Below are 23,127 nucleotides of genomic sequence, written 5' to 3' on the forward strand. Positions count from 1 at the left end.
TCAAATGAATTGAACTGCATTGGAGCATTTGCACAGCTTGTTCCACCCTCCGACTTTGACATAGTATTTTCCTGGAGAATGACTCTATAAAGTATTAATGAAGTGTGTCACGCTGGCTTTTGAAGGGAGGAGGGTCGGTGGCATTCATACGGTGCATGCAGTGAGAAAATACATCCAGGGCATTCGACATTACACCCTTATCATTACCCTCTGCGCTTTCTCTCTACCTGGGTGGAACAAAACACTTGCAAATATCAGGCCCCATTCCATATCTTTCCCCTTTAAATCCATCAATCTGTTCTGTCCCCACACCTGCCCCCATGGTGTTGACTCTCCATGAGAAGTAGGCCCTGGACCATGTGAGCTCTTTAAACAGTAATGAGCTAATAACAGCGGATGAATGGGATGACTTGAGGCAGCGAAAGCTCCACATGGCATGAAGAGACAAAAATGACAATGGTGCAAATAGCACAGAAAGAGGTCAAGAGACTAGGAGACTCTTACTTTCTCTCCGCAGGGAAGAACAGTGGGTTGAGAAGATATATTGTTATGTGTGTTTTATGCTTGTTCCCACTGTCATTGCCACTTAGCTCACATGGAACTTGTAATCGGATAGCTCACCCAAAAGAGAAGATTCTATGAGCCGCATCTCGTTCCAAACGTGTTTAACTTTCTTCTCTCACAAAATATATTTTGAAAAATGTTTCAAATGTTTTGTCCATACAATGAAAGTCAATGAGGCAGGGGGTGGTAACTGTGAAAGAAACTGGTAACTAAGAAAAAAGCAATGCCACCCCAAAAATATCCCAGTATAAAATATAAATGTAAGTAGAGTTTCTTGTACCACTTTCAGCAGCGGCACTTCAACGATGACATAAAAAAAAGACAGTTACTGCTCAATATTGGCTAGAAAAAAATAAATTGCCTTGGCATGGAGTCAAAAATGCACAGACCAGCCAGTGTAGTCATAAACAAACAGATTAACTTTTAGTTTTAGTTTATTTAGTTTTAGTTATTTCAATACTTCAGTGTTAACTAAACTATTTGACACAATGAGTAAGGCTGCCTTGGTAAGTTTTACGCTTTTGTATTTTATTTTATTTAATGTTTGTTTTAAGTAACGTTTTTTTTTTTTTTTTTTTTTTTTTTTTTATGGTTTTATTTTTAGTTGATAATAACCCTGGTCTACATATGTACATTCACATGTCAATAATGAAACACTCAAACATTGTTTGCAAACTACTCCAGTCTCAGTCCTTTTTCAGTCCTAAGATTTCTTTCTAATATTAACATATTCAAAAGTTTAAATAAGTCTTAAACTTTATGCACTACATCTTGTTATTTACATATCACCCAAGAAGCCTATAATGAAATGTGTTAATGATAGACCTACTCTTACAAGCTCAGATACATTTAGAATCTGTTGATGTGTTTAATATACAATGGCTTGACTTGGTGCCCTAAGTATTGATATTTTTTTTATTTATTTTGTATTATTTTTAAACAGTATGTCAGGCAATAAATCCACACAATCTATGGAGTTCTTCTTGGAGTACACATAGTGTCAAAAATGACACACCTTTGTGCAGCTGTAAGAACTTAACAGCCAACTGTCACGGTTTCCCTGGTTTTCCCTGGCCCTGTCACGTACTACATTTCCCAGCATCCCCCTGGATCCACACCTGCACTCACTTCCCTCATCACCGCAGCTGAATCCCATCTCCTCATCATTACCTCATCACCAGCCTTTATATTCAGTTCCCTCACATGCACTAACTGCCGGGTATTAATGTGACTTGATGTTATGTTCTGGGTTTAGTTTGGTGATCTGACACTGGTTGCAAAGATCATCGGTGAGTGATTCCATGTTTCCTCTCTCAAGATGATTCCAGTGTCTGCGGTGTCCATGCATCTATGAGTCTGCATTCAAGTTCAGTGTATCTACAAGTCTGTGTATCTACAAGTCTACATCTATGTTCCCTGCATCTGAGTCTGCATTCAAGTTCAGTGTATCTACGAGTCTACATCTAAGTTTCAAGGTTCTATGGAGACTGTCATCTATGGAATCCATTATCTCCTGAGTTCGAGTATTCAAAGACAATTCCTGAGTCCGAGTATTCAAAGACAATTCCTGAGTTTGAGTATTCCAAGATACTCTAAGCTCATTACCTTTTGAGTTTGACCTTCAGTTGCCTCCAGGGATTCTTGGGGTAGCACATGTGTATAAATAAAGTTTGAGTTTAAATTGTATTCTGGTCTCCTGTCCTGGTATAGTGTGACACCAACCACCCGTACTAATTCCACATACACACAGACTCTTAGAACACAGATTGCCAAATGCCACCATCTCATATGAACTGCTGTCAAATTGAAGGGTAAAGTAAAAGAAAAAAAAAAAAAAAAGAAAAGAAAGGGTGCCCACAGTTATTTGCCACTGTTCATGAAACAATGGCACTTTTGACAGCAGATATTTAAATGACCTGAGCCCCTTTATCTGGCTCAGATCCCATTTCTTTTTAATTTATGAAACAGGTGGTGAATGCTAAATGGCATTAATCCCACATGATGTTTCATTCAGTGGGCCCCTTAACGTCTGGAGTCTGACACTGACACTCTCTTTATGTTTGTAACACACAGACACCAGAGAGCTGTCAGTGAGAGATGATGAAACACAAAGAGGGAGAGGGAGGGTCCATATAAGAAAGTACAGAGAGTTGAATTCACATCTTAGATTGGTTCCAGTGGTACCTTCCATGTCAGTGATGAATCCCGATTACCTGTAAGTGCTTGCAGTGAAACAGCAGTGCAGTAGCAGATTGGCTGATAATCATAGCTCCACACCTCACCTGATGGTGTCTAATGAAGAAATCAAACTCGTTCCACTCCTCAGGGCTTTCTAAAATATAAGACTAGGCCTATGGCAAGCTGGAGGAGTGAGTTTAGTCAGATCACAGTGCCATTACAGTCTGTTTTCCTCTAGCTCTGTCCTTTAAGGTTCAAATCACCATTTAGTGCCTGCCCAATATTTTGACAGGTGCTGCTTACATCTTATTACCGTACCATTACTCTCTGTCTAGGGCAGGTTTTTTCATGTGAACTTTGGATGCCAACCAATTGATATTTTAATTAAAATATCTGTCTGCTGCCAGGAGTTTGTTTTTCTCCTTTGTGGCAATACGTGTTTGTCAATATTGTCCACTTTGTCAATGTTTGTCAATATTGTCCACTTGTGGTTCTAAATTGCTCAATAACCTCTAATTAATTTTCCGCTATTGACAGAAGGCAATTAATTAAACTCTGATTAATTTATTTGAGCTCAAAGACTTCCAAAACATCCTGTAAAATTATTAGAAGAGACAATGTTCTGAGCTGTGACCCACATCTGAAAAGCCTTCTGCACCTTTTTCAATCACTAATGTGAGAAATACTATTTCCTTTTTAATTTATTTTAAAAATTGTAATTAACCCTTTCTATGCTTGTTATGCATGTCATGTACCAAAACCCAATATACTCTAAAACTGAGATTAAAGCATGTAAGAATCAAATATATAAAGGGATATTCCAGCATCCAAATTTGTGTACAGATGACTTTTCTCCTGTAATTCAGTCAGCATCAATATGCCGATGCATCAAAGCACCTCCAGGCATCATACTGGAGTTGTCCCCAACAATAAACTACTTTTGACAAGTTAATGTATTAATTAAAGGTAGACTTCCGAGGCTTTTAGTTTAGTGCTTTCCATTCCCACATAGATGCTAACTAATCATTGGTCAAACATCAGACATGAATTAATGGAAAATTGTGTACGTGCAAATTTATAGGAATTCCCAGTAGAGTTACCTTTTTTTTTCTGAAAATAAGCAACAGCAAATGTCCTTGACTTTCTTAAGACTAAATACAATTTGTTGTCTTGCTTAGAGGGGAGTACAGAAACTATATGTCTGTTTGTTTTGCTGTAGTTTAATCTTGTTTATTAACTGTATGTAATACTTTGCCCTCAAAAAATGCAGATTGTGATGTTCTCCACCTGGTTTGATTTAGAGGTGGCCTGGTTTCACTGTGTTACATTACAGCTTGGCATTCACACAATGTGGTATCTCTTGACATTTATATAACAGTACACCTGCACCTGGACCGTGTTAAAGGTAAGTACAATAGAAAAATCAGCAAAGGAAATAAAGAACAAGATGGAGAAGACAAATACGATTATATGGATATGTGTGTGTGAGAGAGATGGTAGAGTCATTCTAAATGTGTTTGATGTGAAGCAAGCTTCTCCTCTGGTAAATGTAAGTTTCTATTTCTTGTTCGCTCAGACAGCTGTTTATGCAACAAGCAACCATGGGAATGAGCTGCAGAGATTATTTGTGTCTATATCTAAAAAGATAGAAAGACAGAAAACAGGAAACAGGCAAGCAAGCTCAGTTTGAAATACAGTACACTGGAAGCTTCTCGTCATGAAAAGGTAATTTGGTAAATTGAACAAAGGCACTTTGGCTACACATGGATGAGTATGATGCAAATGAATTGCTCACAAAAGCCATTACAAATATGGTCCACATACAGTTTTCCAATCTTGCCTGCATAATAAGACCTACAACAGGACTAGAACTGTTAGCAAACCAATCTGCTCTTGGTTATGTATAAAAAATAAATTATCTACAGCCAGGTAGTTGACCCAAAAAGAAAATTGGTTGTCATTTACTCACCCGGCATGCCGTTCCAAACCTGTGTGATTCCCACACATGGAAGAAAGTCATACAGGTTTGGAACGATATATGGGTGAGTAAATGATTACAGAATGTTAATGTTTGGCTGAACTATCCCTTTAATTTTGTGTTTTGAAAAAATACAAAGATATGTGTATTTTTCTGTTCGGAACTGAACTGACATAATCATACTCGTAATCATCCCAATTTGAAATCCTAAATATCAAACATGCCCCAATGTGTCCACAATCAGGAAGGGAGGTTAAAGATTTGATCTGGAAACGCCTCCAGATAATCTCCGCCGAACACCGGAACCGACCGACTGACCGACAAACACGATTTTTTCTCCGATTGTTGGGAGGGGTAAATATAGGGGATAAATTTTAAAATGTAGGCTAAGTGTCACTAATTAAACAAGTATATGTAGCCCGGGATGTGAATTAGTGATGATGCCAGACACAGGATGAATAATCTAAATGGAGAATCTTTTTATCCAGACTGCACTTGGAAAAGTGCTGCGTTAACTATGCAAATTTGGGTAATTGGAGTAGGAAAATTAAAGCTTGTATTCAGTTGTTAAACAACATTTGGTTCTCGCATCAAAATGAGTGTCTCTTTTTTCTTATTCTAACAACAGCTAGTGATAAATCACAAAACTAGCTAACATAAACAATGGTAGCAGCCTCTTATTCTGTAAAAAAAATTTTTTTTTAAATAAATAAATAAATACACTCAAGTATAGGCATTTTCCTGCATGAAAACCAAATAAGGCTGCTTAAGTTACATGAAAAGTACATTAAAATTAAATATTTCATTACACATTACATTCTTGAGTAGGATTAATACATTTCAAACATTATGAACATCATTCCACAATTTAACACTCAGTTGATTTTACATCACAGTGAATAAACACACTCATACAACTTCAAAAATAAAATAAATGATTCAAACTTACCATTCACAATCACACTGGCACAGGTACACACTAATGGCTCATTTCCACCGAGCAGTATGGTACAGTACAGTATGGTATGCAATTATTTCGGTTTCGATTGTCAGAAGTTGTGAATGGTACCAAAATACTGAACCATACCGTACCACTCTTTTGGGACCCTTCCGTTTGGACACATAGTCCGGTACCTAAAGGGTGGAGCTAGACACACTGCAAAACGTTGATTGGTTACAGAGAATCGTCACTTGCACATGCTACAAGCGGAATGACAACACAAGAGGCGCCATTTTTTAATATACAGTTGAAACACAATACCATTGCAACAGAATGTTTTTTTTTTTCGTCTTGTGATAAACAGGCACATGCCGAGAAGAAAGAACAAGATATGCTGTATGTCCTACATTGTTGTTTACTGCGTCAATTTCTTCTTTGCATGAGAATAACGTTGATTGCTACATTCCGCCATACACCACGCCTATCAAGTAAGGGTACTGTTGGCAGTGGAAACGCAAGCCGAATCAGGGCTTACTGTACCGAATCGTACTGTACTGTACTGTAGCGCTTGGTGGACATGAGCCATAACACGGCATATCATGAACTCCTTTACCTCAATATTTGGAACACATGAAATTAGAGTAACACTATGATTCTACTCGTTTCAATGAAACACGCATACACATGAGTAATAAACACTTTTTTGAAATCAATAAGAGAGCAAAACTCACTCTGATGCTTCATGCTTGCCCTGAAACACACAGAGGGGCTACGGAGAACTTTTGGTAACCCTTCCTTTTACAGTCCCCTAATTACCAGGTATTTACCTGGTAAATATATGGTAAGTTATAGTTGGTTATTGGCAATTACCACAGGTAACACGTATGTAAATGCAAAGAAACTACAAATTAATTACTAGTTTTTTACCTGGTAAATATATGGTAAGTTTTAGTTGGTTATTGGTAATTACCACAGGTAACAAGTATGTAAATGCAGAGAAACTAGTAAGTATTTATCTGGTAAGCATATGGTAAATTATAGTATTTTAGTGTGTAATTACTTAAGGTGATTAGTATGCAATTACAAAGAAACTACCAGGGAAAAAAACACCACTGTTAAATATCAACTCAACAAAGTACTGTGTACTTGTTACCTGTTCAGGTTGGTAATAACTCCGATTTAATTGTGTACTTCCTCAGAATGTAGGCAGACTATTTTTAGAAACACCTCCAGTATTACCCATCAATTCAAGTTAGGTTTGTAGTTATCCTAGGGTTATGTTGGTAACAGTCCATGTTTATTTATTACTATCTTAAAATTAAGACGTAGTTTCCAATAAATTACCTTGTCTTACATAGTTGTTGTTCATTGCTACACCCATTTATAGAGGTTTTATCAAATAATTTACCTTACACTTACCTGGTAACTACCCCGCAGGAACAGTTTTCCATAATGTCATGGCACATCTTAAATACTGGGTATGTTCTTGCAGATGTTTTTACAATTTACTCAGTAAGTAAAGTGCAACTGTACTGTAAAATGAAGCCTTGTTTCTTTCCATGGTATTACCGGAATTGTACTATACAACTTGATCATTCCCTTTTCCATATAGTCACAATTTTTTACCTCATATGTCCTGCAACGTTACCAAGGAAAACATGACAATTTACTTGGTAAGTAAAGTGAAACTGTACTGTAAAATGAAGCCTTGTTTATTTCCATGGTATTACCGGAATTGTACCATATCATTCCCTTTTCCATAGTCACATTTTTATTTTTATTTTACCTCGTATATCCTGCAACGTTACCAAGGAAAACATAACAATTTACTCAGTAAGTAAAGTGTAACTGTACTGTAAAATGAAGCCTTGTTTATTTCCATGGTATTACCGGAATTATACACTCTGGAAAAGGGAATGATCAAGTTATATTGTACAATTCCGGTAATACCATGGAAATAAACAAGGCTTCATTTTACAGTACAGTTGCACTTTACTTACTGAGTAAATTGTAAAAACATCTGCAAGAACATACCCAGTATTTAAGATGTGCCATGACATTAGGGAAAACTGTTCCTGCGGGGTAGTTACCAGGTAAGTGTAAGGTAAATTATTTGATAAACCCTCTATAAATGGGTGTAGCAATGAACAAAAACTATGTAAGACAATGTAATTTATTGGAAACTACGTCTTAATTTCAAGATAGTAATAAATAAACATGGACTGTTACCAACATAACCCTAGGATAACTACAAACCTAACTTGAATTGATGGGTAATACTGGAGGTGTTTCTAAAAATAGTCTGCCTACATTCTGAGGAAGTACACAATTAAATCGGAGTTATTACCAGCCTAAACAGGTAACAAGTACACAGTACTTTGTTGAGTTGATATTTAACAGTGGTGTTTTTTTCCCTGGTAGTTTCTCTGTAATTGCATACTAATCACCTTAAGTAATTACACACTAAAATACTATAATTTACCATATGCTTACCAGGTAAATACTTAGTAGTTAGTTTGTAGTTTCCCTGCATTTACATACTTGTTACCTAGTAATTAGGGGACTGTAAAAGGAAGGGTTACCAAACTTTTCTCCCCTCTTGATTAAACAAGGGAAACACATTTCAATAACACTGGTTTACATAGAGTTACACTCAAAAATAGTTTAAATATTACGCTGATATTGTTATTTCATCACTTACTCTTCTTTGAGAAACAATGGTGAGATTTGCTTCCGCCACACGTGTCCTGACCAGAGGTGGGTAGTAATGAAGTACATTTACTTCGTTACATTTACTTGATTACTTTTTTGGAAAAATTTTACTTTTGAGAGTAGATTTAAATGTGGGTACTTTTACTTTAACTCGAGTAGATTTCTGATGAAAAAAATGTACTTTTACTTCGTTACATTGGGCGACGTTCCTCTCGTTACTTTATTTTAATGTGTAGCGGGACTCCCTCTTCTACACGAGGAGCAAATATAGGAACACTACCTCTAGCTTAAACATGACTACGCCACCCTGTTTACCAGGGAAATATTATGGATCTAAGATTTTACACAAGACACACAGGAACGTAATTGTCAAGAAGGGCTAGAGACGTGGATACCAATAATACAAAAGCTTTATTTAAAAACTCACAATAATTTTAAAAGATATCAAAGCTGGGTCATCAACATTCACAATACAAAAGAGACCACGAGATAAAGGAGGCCGAGGCTTAACGGCAGATGCACAAACTCAGTAAGCACAAGGCTTCTATATCACTCTCAGCACCCCGTGTACAAGTATCAGCACACACACTGCAATAAAGTCAAGAAATAACCACACAGCACTCTGTGAAGAGCCCTCCACCACCGCGTAAGGGCCTACTAGTGGCCTGCCCTGAAGCCTCGGCTCCTGTAACGAGAGCAAAAAAATTACTACAGGTCTCAATACAACAATGGCACTCACTCCAAACATGCACAAATAATAAACATTAAACCAAAAAAAAAAAAACAATACTACAAAAAAAAAAAAAAAGAAAATATGAAGGTCAAGGTTTAGTGCCAACGCTGGGTATTACCCTCACTGACCTTCTACCAGCACCTTTGAAGTAAATCACAAATCAAACAAATACAACATTGCAAAACACTCAAAGTAAACCAATCAGAACAGTCAGTAGCACAAACAATGATAAATGAATATACTGGAAAAATGAGAAAAATAAATACCAAAAAAACAAATATACCAAACAAAACAAATACAAAACAATTTGGAAGTATAGTGTGGAAGACACCCAGCAATCACGGTGGCACGTACTGGAGAACGAGCAGGCGTCACACAAGACGCTTCGGCTGTGCACACACACGTGTGTTGGGAAGAGAGTTTTTTTTATTGAGATAAACTTAAAGGGATAGTTCACTTTGAAATTAAATTTTGGTATGTTTTAGCTTACCTCAAGGGCATCCAAGATGTAGGTGTCTTTTTTTCCGCAGTAGTTTCAATTTTGATATTTTTAGGTCAAACCGTTCTTGTCTGACACTCATATCATGCAGGTCTATGGTCACCCACTCAAAGAGCATGCTCAATTAAAACAATCCAAATTAGTCCAAATTAAAACAATTCCCCATTGTAAGTACACATTGATGGCCTAAGACACGAAACGAGCGGTTTGTGTGAGAAAACTAACAGTATTTATATCGTTTTTACCTCTTATAACACAGCCACGTCCAAGTGATCTGAGGGCGCGAGCGCATCCTGGTGTGTGACGTGTGCGCAGACTGGTGCATAGAGATATACACTAGATGTCGCCTTGGCTACGGCAGTTCATTGGAACGAATGTCTTTAATGCGACATCTAGTGTGTGTATATATATCTATGCACCAGTCTGCGTACACATCACACAGCAGGAAGCGCCCCCGCCCTCAGATCACTTGGACGTGGCTGTGTTATAAGAGGTAAAAACAATATAAATACTGTTCTATATCACTCTCAGCACCCCGTGTACAAGTATCAGCACACACACTGCAATAAACATGCTATATACAGTGAGGAAAATAAGTATTTGAACACCCTGCTATTTTGCAAGTTCTCCCACTTGGAAATCATGGAGGGGTCTGAAATTGTCATCGTAGGTGCATGTCCACTGTGAGAGACATAATCTAAAAAAAAAAAAATCCAGAAATCACAATATATGATTTTTTAACTATTTATTTGTATGATACAGCTGCAAATAAGTATTTGAACACCTGTCTATCAGCTAGAATTCTGACCCTCAAAGACCTGTTAGTCTGCCTTTAAAATGTCCACCTCCACTCCATTTATTATCCTAAATTAGATGCACCTTTTTGAGGTCGTTAGCTGCATAAAGACACCTGTCCACCCCATACAATCAGTAAGAATCCAACTACTAACATGGCCAAGACCAAAGAGCTGTCCAAAGACACTAGAGACAAAATTGTACACCTCCACAAGGCTGGAAAGGGCTACGGGGAAATTGCCAAGCAGCTTGGTGAAAAAAGGTCCACTGTTGGAGCAATCATTAGAAAATGGAAGAAGCTAAACATGACTGTCAATCTCCCTCGGACTGGGGCTCCATGCAAGATCTCACCTCGTGGGGTCTCAATGATCCTAAGAAAGGTGAGAAATCAGCCCAGAACTACACGGGAGGAGCTGGTCAATGACCTGCAAAGAGCTGGGACCACCGTTTCCAAGGTTACTGTTGGTAATACACTAAGACGTCATGGTTTGAAATCATGCATGGCATGGAAGGTTCCCCTGCTTAAACCAGCACATGTCAAGGCCCGTCTTAAGTTTGCCAATGACCATTTGGATGATCCAGAGGAGTCATGGGAGAAAGTCATGTGGTCAGATGAGACCAAAATAGAACTTTTTGGTCATAATTCCACTAAACGTGTTTGGAGGAAGATGAATGATGAGTACCATCCCAAGAACACCATCCCTACTGTGAAGCATGGGGGTGGTAGCATCATGCTTTGGGGGTGTTTTTCTGCACATGGTACAGGGTGACTGCACTGTATTAAGGAGAGGATGACCGGGGCCATGTATTGTGAGATTTTGGGGAACAACCTCCTTCCCTCAGTTAGAGCATTGAAGATGGGTCGAGGCTGGGTCTTCCAACATGACAATGACCCGAAGCACACATCCAGGATAACCAAGGAGTGGCTCTGTAAGAAGCATATCAAGGTTCTGGCGTGGCCTAGCCAGTCTCTAGACCTAAACCCAATAGAGAATCTTTGGAGGGAGCTCAAACTCCGTGTTTCTCAGCGACAGCCCAGAAACCTGACTGATCTAGAGAAGATCTGTGTGGAGGAGTGGGCCAAAATCCCTCCTGCAGTGTGTGCAAACCTGGTGAAAAACTACAGGAAACGTTTGACCTCTGTAATTGCAAACAAAGGCTACTGTTCCAAATATTAACATTGATTTTCTCAGGTGTTCAAATACTTATTTGCAGCTGTATCATACAAATAAATAGTTAAAAAATCATACATTGCGATTTCTGGATTTTTTTTTTATAGATTATGTCTCTCACAGTGGACATGCACCTACGATGACAATTTCAGACCCCTCCATGATTTCTAAGTGGAAGAACTTGCAAAATAGCAGGGTGTTCAAATACTTATTTTCCTCACTGTATATATATATATATATATATATATATATATATATATATATATATATATATATAACTTGCTATATATATATATATATATATATATATATATATATATATATATATATATATATATATATAGGCCTATATGATCCGAAGTAAATAGTTACTCGCTACTTGAGTAGTTTTTTCATTGGATACTTTTTTACTCTTACTCAAGTAACTATTAAGATTATTACTTTTACTTTTACTTTGAGTAAATATTTCTATAAGTACTTGTACTTTTACTTGAGTACAGTTTTTGGATACTTTACCCACCTCTGTATGCGTCAGCACAAAGTCATCAGCTAACGTAGCAGCCTTGTGAAGTGTCTCAGCTTTCTGTTTGTTTGTAGAAAGAACAGCAGGTAAGCCATTTTTAAAGTCTTCCACCAACAGTAGTTCTCTGCTTTCAGCTTTCTTAGACGCGCATCATCGATCAAACAATATCTCTTTCTCGTGCGCAAACTCTACATAAGTCTGATCAGAAAGTTTTACACAATGTCTGAAATGCTGTCTATACACCTCCGGATCTAATTCATAGACTTTTAGAATGGCGGATTTCACTGTTTCATAAACTGTTGCTTCGTCTATAGTCATGTTTCGACCCACATCAAACTCAGAGACAGCAGCACCCTTCTTAGCGGTCATTTCCATTCGTTTTAATGCAAACTGATGATCCAATTCATGCTTTCATAACTCTAATTTTGCATTTTCGAACTCCAACTGTTTTTCTTTCAGAGCCAATTCTCTCAAACGAATGTCATGATCTCCCACAGAAGGATCAGCCATTTCCTTTACTAAGGGCCTTTCTAAAATACCAAATTTAACAAGATTACTTTTCAGTACGCTCCGCAAAGTGTCCTTTAAACTCCTATCCTTAGAGGCTATTTCTAGTTTATAAAACTCTGCTATCTGCAACAACTGCTCCTTTGTATACAATAAAAGCAGTTCTTCAGGTGGAGATTCCTAAAAAGCATCCACCACCGAAGACATTTCGACCGACAAACACTGTGCATGCACCTATACAATCAACTTACTCTCACTAACGATCATTTTACGCAACTAAACAAATGCGGCCATTATATGGAATCATACTCTACGAATTTGAAATGGACTTTTCACTTCAAAAAACGAATTGTAACCAACAGCGATCCCACAGAAAACCCTATAACAATTTTTTTTTCTTTTTACCTCCTAGTCTCCAGTGGCCATTTGCAAGATCAGTCGCACGTGAACTGAAACGTACCCCCACTCCAAATAACCACTAAAAATAAAAAAGGCAAAATAACCTTGTCCAACCTACCCGACGACTACAAAAATATAGGGGAAATACTCACGTGGGACCACAGTAGTTACTCCAAACACTTTCCAGGACAGGCAAAATACATCACACATTTTCCTCTACACACAAAAAAAATAAAAATTAAAAAATTAAAAAATAACAAAACTTAATAGTTTCGGACGAGCCCACTATTATGTTTCGACCGCAGCCATAACACAATTGAGGACATCACAACACAGCTCGTTCAATAGGGTATATTGAACATATTTTTATTACAAAAATAATATAAACATAATTGTAGAAGGAAAATGAATCGGGGTAAACACAAACAACAAGTGAGCACACATAACCGCCGCCGAACACCCCACCTGCCGAACAGATTTGGCCACTTTAGACTTCTTATCCCAAAGCTACACAATCCACAGGTGCAGGCAATCAGTTCCTAATAAGACAAAGACACAAACGAGAACACTGTCGCCCCCTAGAGGACAGGCAAATCATTACACAGAACAAATAAATCACAAATACATGCACATGTAACAACACTTTAATATCACTAATCAAGCATGTAATTAGTCCCTACACAGGCATATACTTAAAGTATACTAAGTATACTTAAAGTTGTTCCAATTTAGTACACAAAAGTATACTAAATACACTTAAAGTTATGCTTTAATACAATTGAATTACAACTAAAATATACTTATTGCAAAATTAGTTGTTTCAAAATAGCTATAGCAAATAGCTTCAAGTTAACTAATCATTAACCCACTTGAAGTATACTAAATGAGTCTTGCTGAAAGTTTACTTATCTTTTTTTTTTTTTTACCGGGGCAGGCCTGGACTATTTTATGCCATGTTTTGTTTTATGTGTGTGTGACTGTTGTCCGTGAGGGGTTGCCACTTTTACTTTGGTTTTGTGTTTGTTTACTTTATGATTATTAAAGTGTGAAACTTTTGCCGGTTCCCGTCTCCTTCCAACAAATGTTCCTCGTTACAAATATTTGACAGGGAGCCTTTGCAGTGTTGACAAAACTAGGCTAATATGGTCATACTTCCTGGTTCTAGTAAGACCTCTAGCTGCTGCATTTTGGACCAGCTGAGTTAGTTTATTAAGTGTGCAGGGCAACCACCCAGTGCAGCATTACAATCTAGCATTGAGGTCACTTTTCTGCATTTGTCATTGAGAACATGTTGTAAATTATATATATTTTAAGATGAAAAAATGTGGTTAAACAGATGCTAGAATGATAGCATTGCGCTGGGTGTGTGATAGGGCACTTATTCTCTTATTTTAATAAGTGAGAAGACAACAGGAGTGAGACGATGCAGCCAGGGCTGGGCAGTTTTTCAGATACATGTATTAAAAATACGTAATTGAAATTCAAAATACTATTTTGTAATTTAAAACCTTTGAAAAAAAAAAAATCAAATGTTCTTGATGTAATACATTTAAGTTTAGTATTTACAAAATATATAAAATAATGGTGTCAGTCAATCTTTATATTAGGCTGCTGATTTCCTGCATCAACTAGTTCAGGCCCCCCAACCCCAACTTCCATGCACATCAGCTGCAGCTGTACGACTCCATCTAGATTGGGTGAGAAAATGTTCTGCATTAATAAGTAATAAGATAAGGTGAAGATGTCATGGTAGATTTTGCTTGATGATTAACGTTACAATGGAACATCATTCAGATTTGTCTTCAGTTAACATTAATGAAAAGAGAAGTGGCAAGGAGAAAAATAGCATTAGACAATCAGTCTTGATAGTTAATTAGTTGTTGGTTTTATCAGCTACACAAATGGCATTACTGCTTCCTAGGACTGGGTGATATGGAAATATAGATTGTGGAATTGATTTAACTCTTTTTCTATATCATTTATATATTGCTGTATGCAAATATATCCGTGAAGCTTTTAGTGTGTAGGAGTTAGACACATTAGAGTGATAAAGGAACATAGACAAATGCCTAATAAAGAGCGGGACATGCTTTATATATATATAAAAAGTTATTAAAAGAGCAATATGCCGCAAAAGACCATTAGCTCTTAAAGTGACAGCAGCATAATAAACCTCCTGCCATCTGTGTCATTAATGTTAATCAAACAACAAAAGACAAATAGGAAATGACTCACTGCTCTTGGCTGAATAACTTTTGTAGCTTTAAAAACTATCAGTGTTTATTTAATTCATGAAGACTTTGCAGTGTTTTATTTTCGTTTGATTACTTCTGTTAGGTAGACCTGAAAAACTTAGCACTCTTTACTTAAAGGGGACCTATTATGCAAAATTCACTTTTGCATGCTGTTTGGACATAAATGTGTGATGGCAGTGTGTGTACACAACCAACCAATAGTGATAAAAATCCACTCACTCCTTTTTTATTAATCCCCATAAATCATCAGCAGTGTCTCCCAATGACCTGTTTTCAGAATGCGGCTTTAGTGACGTCACTAAAGCCACAGGCCCCGCCCACGAGTGTTGACAGACACTGCCGTTTTAACATAGACCTGATCGAGTTCACAGCGAGTTGTACACATCCACCACGAGAATGTCTCCCAAGCGTTGTAGGTGTTGTGTGGCTGGATGTATTAATCCACATAACGTTAGCTCTCTCTATTTACTCCCGAAATCTGAGGCAGCCACTGAAGACGAGGTGGAATTATTTTGTTTTCAAAGAAAATACTCCCTCAACTCTACCGAAATTTGTTTATGTACTTACGCACATCTTATTCTGTGTTTACTCAGCTCTTACGGTGATTTTCTGGAGTAAAACTGACGCTTCATCATTTGTGTGATGTACAATAAACTTTATTAAACTCAACAGTATATTTTTGATCATCATTCGCACCTAGTCCGAAACAGCAGACTTGTAGGCTATTAATAGTGGATACATACAAGCAGATGACAAATTACGTTATAACCGTAATTAAACTAAACTACAGGCGCTGGTCATAAAATTAGAATATCATCAAAAAGTTGATTTATTTCAAGAATTCAACTTAACAGGTGAAACTAATATATTATATAGACTCATTACATGCAAAGTGAGATATTTCAAGCCTTTATTTGTTATCATTTTGATGATTATGGCTTACAGCTTATGAAACCCACGAAATCAAAATCCCCAAAAATTAGAATATTACATGAAATCACACAGTAATTACACAATGATACCATGGTCATTGAACCAGGTTTTGGTTCTTTTGGCAGTGTGGGCAGGTGCAAATCCTGCTGGAAAATGAAGGAAGCATGAAGTGCTCTGGAAATGTCCTGGTAGACGGCTGCGTTGACTCTGGATTTAATAAACCACAGAGCAAATTTTGCATCTCATTTGTAAACCAAGGTCCCAGAGTCTGGAGGAAGAATGGAGAGGCACACAATCCAAGATGCTTGAAGTCCAGTGTGAAGTTTCCACAGTCTGTGTTGGTTTGGGGAGCCATGTCATCGGCTGGTGTTGGTCCACTGTGCTGTCCACTCAACGCAGCCGTCCACCAGGACATTTCCAGAGCACTTCATGCTTCCTTCAGCAGACAAGCTTTATGGAGATGCTGACTTCATTCTCCAGCAGGATTTGCACCTGCCCACACTGCCAAAAGAACCAAAACCTGGTTCAATGACCATGGTATCACTGTGTAATTACTGTGTGATTTCATGTAATATTCTAATTTTCTGGGATTTTGATTTTGTGGGTTTCATAAGCTGTAAGCCATAATTATGGAAGTAAAATAATGTCAAATGTTTTTGAAACAAAAAGCCTGTTGAATTGCACTTCTTGAAAAAAAATAGGCATTGCATTAACCATGCTTGCATTTTAATGCATTGTATTTTTAGGGCTTGCATTTTTATGGGCTGAAATTCAACATGGTTGAATATTTAAGCTGTGAATATTTCAATTAAAAACATTTCAAACACATTTTCATTATTAAAAATGCAATAATCCATATTCACCTTTCATATTTCACTTCCAAAATACTCAAACTGTTTAAAAATACAACCTATAATATTCAACAGGCAATTTTCGGTCCATTTTATTTCGCTTTGAAAATTCGCTTCCACAAATTCGGTGGTTCAAATTCGACAGAAAATATTACGTTGACATCCATGAACTGCAGGAAGAGCAGTAGATTACCGAGCGTACTCTCCATCTGCTGTTAGTCGGCTTCACCAGCAGGTGGTGCAAAAGCTCGTGTTGTTGACGAAGACAGAGCAACAGTTAGAGCAAGCCATTCATTCATAAAACTCATTTAACAGCAATGCAAGTGTATTTGTGATTATTATGACGGCGGTTTTATGTCAAATTCAGTGTCTTCACAGTTACTTTCCCTGTGTAGCCTACAAGCATCTTATTGGGGATGTAGGCTGTAGGCTACTATATAGGCTCGATGGACTAAGAATATGAACGTAACGCGCAAAGTTTCATGCAGAGCGTTTCGTGATATACTGGCATAAAATCAACACTTGATCAATACTAACACTTTCTCTCTTCTCTTCTCTTCTCTTCTCTTCTCTTCTCTTCTCTTCTCTTCTCTTCTCTCTCTCTCTCTCTCTCTCTCTCTCTCTCTACAGTATAGTATAGTATAGGCTATGCCTACGTGTATTGCATTAGCTTAAACTGGGAAGAGTCATAGCACTTGCATATTGCTGTCCTCCTATTGTTAGTTTAACTGTAAATCGCTTTGGATAAAAGCATCTGCTAAATAAATGACTAAATGTAGCCTAATAAATGTAAAATTGGCTTGACATTGGACATTCGCACATTTAGGGACCGTCTCAAAAGTTGCATAAAACACTAGCATACACGTTTCTAACTTCAATATCAAACTTTAATTGAATAAATATAAAAAAATCCAAAGGGTGCGCATTATGCCTGACACTACATGAACACTTTATAGTTGGTTTTATGACTGTAAGTTGTTCTATTCAAATGCTATTGAAGTTAGAAACGTGTATACCAAAGTCGTATAGCCTACACTTTAGAGACGGTCCCTAAATGTGCGAATGTCCAACGTCAAGCCAACTTTATGCCAGTCTATCACTGGGAAACGCTCAGCATTAAACGAGTTTGGTCTTTTATATCACTGTAATTAGTCCATTAAGCTATACGTTAAGCGTTTTATATGTCCAGCTGGTGAATCCTTAAGTATTGAGGGAAACCCTAATAGCTTGCATGCAGCACATCGCCACAATATAAAGTTAAGGCAACTAAACAACCAAGAGAAATATATGTCAACCTCAAAAATGTAATATTGGATCTGTATATCCGCATCGGGGAATAACATTATAATCTTGTTAACGGTAGAGAAAAATGCTTGTAGGCTACACAGGGAAAGTAACTGTGAAGACACTGAATTTAACATAAAACCGCCGTCATAATAATCACAAATACACTTGCATTGATGAGTTTTATGAATTAATGGCTTGCTCTAACTGTTGCTCTGTCTTCGTCAACAACACGAGCTTTTGCACCACCTGCTGGTGAAGCCGACTAACAGCAGATGGAGAGTACGCTCGGTAATCTACTGCTCTTCCTGCAGTTCATGGATGTCAACGTAATATTTTCTGTCGAATTTGAACCACCGAATTTGTGGAAGCGAATTTTCAAAGCGAAATAAAATGGACCGAAAATTGCCTGTTGAATATTATAGGTTGTATTTTTAAACAGTTTGAATATTTTGGAAGTGAAATATGAAAGGTGAATATGGATTATTGAATTTTTAATAATGAAAATGTGTTTGAAATGTTTTTAATTGAAATATTCACAGCTTAAATATTCAACCATGTTGAATTTCAGCCCATAAAAATGCAAGCCCTAAAAATACAATGCATTAAAATGCAAGCATGGTTAATGCAATGCCTATTTTTTTTCAAGAAGTGCAATTCAACAGGCTTTTTGTTTCAAAAACATTTGACATTATTTTACTTCCATACATAATCATCAAAATTATAACAAATAAAGGCTTGAAATATCTCACTTTGCATGTAATGAGTCTATATAATATATTAGTTTCACCTGTTAAGTTGAATTCTTGAAATAAATCAACTTTTTGATGATATTCTAATTTTATGACCAGCACCTGTATACCTGTTCCATCTCCATACAGCACTCTGACTCTGTAGGTATTATTGTCCGACTCCGGGTCGAACTGAACACCGTTACTGAGAGTTTCTGATATTATCATCATTCCGTGAGATGAAATTGTCCTGAGACTGAGCGCGAGCTCATGAAGCTCCGCCCCCTGTGCCATGCAGCAGCAGCTTATTTGCATTGAAAGGACACACACTAAAACAGCGCGTTTTTCTGAACACCAAAAAGTGACAATTTAAACATGCTGTAAAAAATGATCTGTTGGGTATTTTGAGCTAAAACTTCACATACACACTCTGGGGACATCAGAGACTTATTTTATATCTTGTGAAAAGGGGCATAATAGGTCCCCTTTAATATGAATCTTTGTTCTAATGTGTGGGTTTTTTTTTTTTTTTTTTTTCTATTCCTTGTCATTTGTTCATATTTGATTACTGTTTACTTATTACTGTCTTCAATAATTGCTTTAGAACTTTTGACTTGCATTAGTTAGCCTAGTATAACTAGGTAGTGTAATTTCATTGGTATCACTGGGGCCCTGTCCCAAATGGCACACTTCATATGCACTTTCGGTCTTGTGGACTTGCAACGGTGAGTGTTTAGGGTGCCATTTGGGCTTGGTATCGTAAAAACCTTATTTCCAGCAAAAAAAGAAAAAACATCGCCCATCCCTACTCCTTGATAGATAGCAGGAAATGTCCCCACCATTTTATGCATGATTTATTTAGGCCCTGTCCCAAATGGAACACTTTTAATGTGCACTTGCGGTCTTGTGGACTTACAATGAACTTACAATCGCAGCAGATTTCTACCCGACAGTCAAAGGCCCTGTCCCAAACTGAACCCTAAGCCCTTGCGATATTTACTGTCGGGTGTGAGTCTGCTGTGGAGCTCACATTAAGGTTGCATATCGGCCGTGTAGTTGTACTGTTCGTGAGTACCCTTCTGAAACCAAATATGTCAAATGGGACACCCTACGGTTTTGTGGACTTAATGGCACGCAGCAGCCATTGTAAGTCCACAAAACCTCAAGTGCACATGATGGGTGCCATTTGGGCATTACGTCACACAGTATTTGGTATTTTATTTCAATCCATTTCAACTGAGGTATTTTGTATTTTTTAGTTTTGCCTATCTCTGCATTCAGCTCACATGAACCACACACATTTAGTGTAGCTAATGGAAACATCGCCCTTGGAAATAAATGAATGCATCATTGGAATTTATGCAGCTAAATATGGTGAACCGCATTGAAAGCGTGAATGCTATCACTTTAACCTGTTCTCATATTTGTGTGCTGTGCGTATCCTCACAGTAATTACTTACAATAGACCACTTGCTGCTGCATAAACACTAAATTCACTAGTAATTCACTCCTGCTTTGAATGCAAGACTGTTAAACATAGCGCTTAGTTTAAAACTTGTTATGATTGCTCATTTAGGAATTACTTAGCAGACCACACTATGCACATCGATATGGAGTAAAAGAGCGTTAGATGATCTTAGATGTTGTTTGTAGATCCTTTCTGCACACTGCTAAGTGCTAACAGCAACCACAAGAGCAAAAATAAAAGAATGCATCAGCAACCAATCAGCTGTGCTATGTAGACAACGGTGTGATTTCTTGCAGATTGAGTTAAGGCCTGTGCCATCTAGTTTCATGACAGAACTTTGTATTTCTTTTAAACTTTCTATTCATCAAAGAATCCTGAGAAATGTATCACGTTTCCAGAAAAATATTAAGCAGCACAACTGTTTTTAACATTGATAAAAAAAAAGTTTCTGAGCGTGCAAGCAAGTGAGCATATTGGCACATACAGTTGGAGAGAAATACAAAATCTAGACATAGCCTACCTATAAAAACAAAGCTGATGAGGATCAACAGTTCTCGATAATGTGACATTCTAGTTTTAGCAGTATAGTATAGCTGTTTAAGCTAGCATTACCTCTAGATCAGGGTTACTCATTGCGTGGCTCGCCAAGCTTTAATTTGTGGCTCACATGGCAGTTATTAATATGGTGATATGATCATGCAGTCAATACAGATATGTCATAAAAAACATTAAAAACAAGCAGGGCTATAATGTAACCCATTAAAGGGGTGGTATAATGCCCTTTTCACAAGATGTAAAATATGTCTTTGATGTCCCCAGAGTGTGTATGTGAAGTTTTAGCTCAAAATACCCCACAGATATTTGTATATAGCATGTTAAAGTTGTCACTTTTTGAGGGTGAACAAAAATGCACCGTTTTGTGTCTGTTCCTTTAAATGCAAATGAGCTGCTGCTCACGGCACAGAGGGTGGCGCTTCAACAGCTTGTGTCATTTTACTTCACACAGACATGCACTGAAAATTTCAAAAACTTTTAGCCTTTTTTGTTCAAACCGGAGTCAAATGATGTCAACGGAGTCAATGATGGAGGGACTCAAGAAGAAGTGACAACATGTAGAATGTGACAGGACATTTCTGAATGGTTAGTTGATGAATTTATGTAGCTTATGTGTAGTTATCTTCTAGTCATTGATTAGCATATTCTGTCTTGATCTATAAATCGTGTTAAGGTGGTGGGGTTTATGTAAATTTTAGGGTTAGTGATGTCACTAACCCGGGAGGAATGTAGTGTAGTCCGTACCAGCCGTTTGTTGTAGTCCTTAAAAAGCGATTTCTGTAAAAGCAAATATCTCCCTATGCTTTGAACTTTGAGCATTGTAACTTTGCAGATGTTGTTTATGCTCCAACAGCAACATTAAACACTAACTAAAGTTAGAAAAGTGTGTAACACTTTATAATAACTGCACACTATTAATCATTAGTTAAGCATAAGTAAACAGTTAATTCATCATTTATAAAGCATTAATATACATTAATAAGCCGTTTATAAATACAGTTATAAATGCTTTATTCTTGATTTAAAAGCATATCTATAATGTGTTTAACAATAGTATTTTCATACTTTATTAATGATCATTTTATCATTTCTAAATGAAGTATTGCATTATTTACACACCAGTTATTTAGGAGTTGTCAGTGCTGCCGTGCAAAGGCAAAAGACCGTAACTTCGTTTTTGGTCGAAAATGAGTTATTTATATTTTTGGCACATTCAAGACCTTCTTTATCATGTGGATAAGTATCTTGAATCAATTCCGTTTTTTTTTCGAGAAAATAATGATTTGTCTTAACAGTAACTTCCAAAAGCCCATGAGAAACCAAGGCAGAACACCGTAACATCAGTTACCGCTCTTTGGCTTTGTTTTGGAACGCTCAAATTACGAGTTACGGTGCTCTGCCTTTGTTTAGCCGCGCGTCAATATGAAGTTACTGTGCCGGTGTTCAATCAAATAATGCTACCTACCAGATTGTACGGTTATCTGCCTTTGTTTTAATGTCCATTAAAATTTAAATTACGGTGTAGCCTGTGTACTTTGTACAGCTGCCATCAGTCGCTCTAACTTCTGATGTTCTCAGAGCGGTCAGAACATTTAGTATGGTCTGCTCCATCGACAAACGTGCGATATCGATCGCGAAGGATTATGCAGAGTTGACAGAAAAACGTTACACATTGCCGTATCAGATGAATACAACCAAGAATTAAAGCTTGGCAAACTAGCTGGCAGAGTGCCAAAACTTCGCCTTCAGCCCCGCCCTAAACGCGGTCGATCGAGTCAACGCTGGACTAATAGGTATTTTGTCATGTCAAATGTATTAATAATGCCATCAGAATGCAACCAAAGCACAGGATAGCAATAAGTAGATGGCTATAAATAATTGTAAATCATACAAAATAAATGCCATGATCACTAGATTTTATACAGGTGTTACTATAATGATTTTGTTAATGGTGATCAGCAACTAAATATTGATAATGTGGAAGTTACTGCCTTTTGCCTTGGCATGACTTCTCACTTTTTGCTGACAATACAAAGGCAGAGTACAGTAA

The sequence above is a fragment of the Squalius cephalus genome (genome assembly GCF_949319135.1).
Source record: "Squalius cephalus genome assembly, chromosome: 3".
NCBI lineage: Eukaryota > Metazoa > Chordata > Actinopteri > Cypriniformes > Leuciscidae > Squalius > Squalius cephalus.